The sequence below is a fragment of the Aplysia californica genome, unplaced genomic scaffold (genome assembly GCF_000002075.1).
Source record: "Aplysia californica isolate F4 #8 unplaced genomic scaffold, AplCal3.0 scaffold00027, whole genome shotgun sequence".
NCBI classification, from domain to species: domain Eukaryota; kingdom Metazoa; phylum Mollusca; class Gastropoda; order Aplysiida; family Aplysiidae; genus Aplysia; species Aplysia californica.
In genome coordinates this window covers 2,335,439-2,336,527 of record NW_004797297.1, presented here as the reverse complement: position 1 = coordinate 2,336,527, position 1,089 = coordinate 2,335,439, and the positions used below count along the sequence as shown (strand labels likewise).

The 1,089-nt window shown below is 41.0% G+C and overlaps 1 protein-coding gene across 1 annotated transcript in view; it reads left to right on the top strand.

Annotated features, from left to right (window-relative positions):
• The window catches only part of LOC101848094 (linear gramicidin synthase subunit C), a gene marked incomplete in the record, with an annotated part of 21,080 nt that overhangs the window by 533 nt on the left and 19,458 nt on the right, over window positions 1-1,089 (top strand).

Here is a 1,089-nt window from a genome sequence, read left to right as displayed (position 1 = left end):
TGTCAAAATGATTTTTTGAGAAATACTGAAAATTTCAAAGAGATCTTCGTACTAGAAGTATTCTAAAATGTAAAGAATACAACCTTGGGGCTTCAAAATTACCCCAGGACGTACGGATAGGGTTAATAATTATTGCTGTTGCTATTGTTCCCGTCGTTGTTCTCGAAACCTCACACTCTCACTTGACACCAAGTTCAGCCTTGCCGCAGACAGCCAGAGTACACATCAATCTGAACCCGATACAGGACAACCAACACCCGGCACGATAACAAACTCCACCCACACCCTTGGACTCCCGAACAAGGACGTGTTTGCTGTGGAGGTTGGCAAAATCCGGATAAAAATCCGGATAATCGGATGATCCTCAATAAGTACTTTATCTGAATTCAGACTCTTTATTCTCTTTCCTAACCAGTGTGCTGAATTTGAGTGCACCTATTTGTTGAAGTGATGCTAACCTGTTTGTCAAAAAGGTTCCAACCCATTTGCCGAACCGATTCATAACGTAATATTTACCGAAGAAGTTCCCTAACATATTATCCGGATTTTGCTAAAGCGACTTATTGCCCATCCCTAGTTTGCTGGCTCTGTTTGTAAGTGTCTCACGTCCCTCGCAACTCTGCAGAAGGTCACACGGACGCGTTTGTGTTATCTCTGAGTCAGCAGTTGACGCGGAGTGGGCTGATCTCATGGTCCAGAGGTTATGGAGTATTTTTGTTCTTTGCTCAACACCTTGTATGTCCATTCAAAAACACTTTTGTGTGTGGGTTCTTTTAGAAAAACGTTGATTTAATAAGGTATAAAATAATAAATGTACAGTTTCCAGGGACTCTTAAGCTTTGGAAATCACCAAACTTTGGCGGCCATTTCTCGCTAATTTTACTTCTGGAACATGGCGAGCACACCTCTTTTAATTGCAAATGTCTCTATTTCTATTCAAGGTAAATAGATATTTATTTCATAGAAAGCAAGGGAAATGATAAACGCTTTAAGATGACACCAATAACTCCATATGCCCAAAAATGGACGAGTGCCTGATTCCACCCTGTTGTGACGCAAAAAAATGTATTGTAACTGCTTACTGACCCC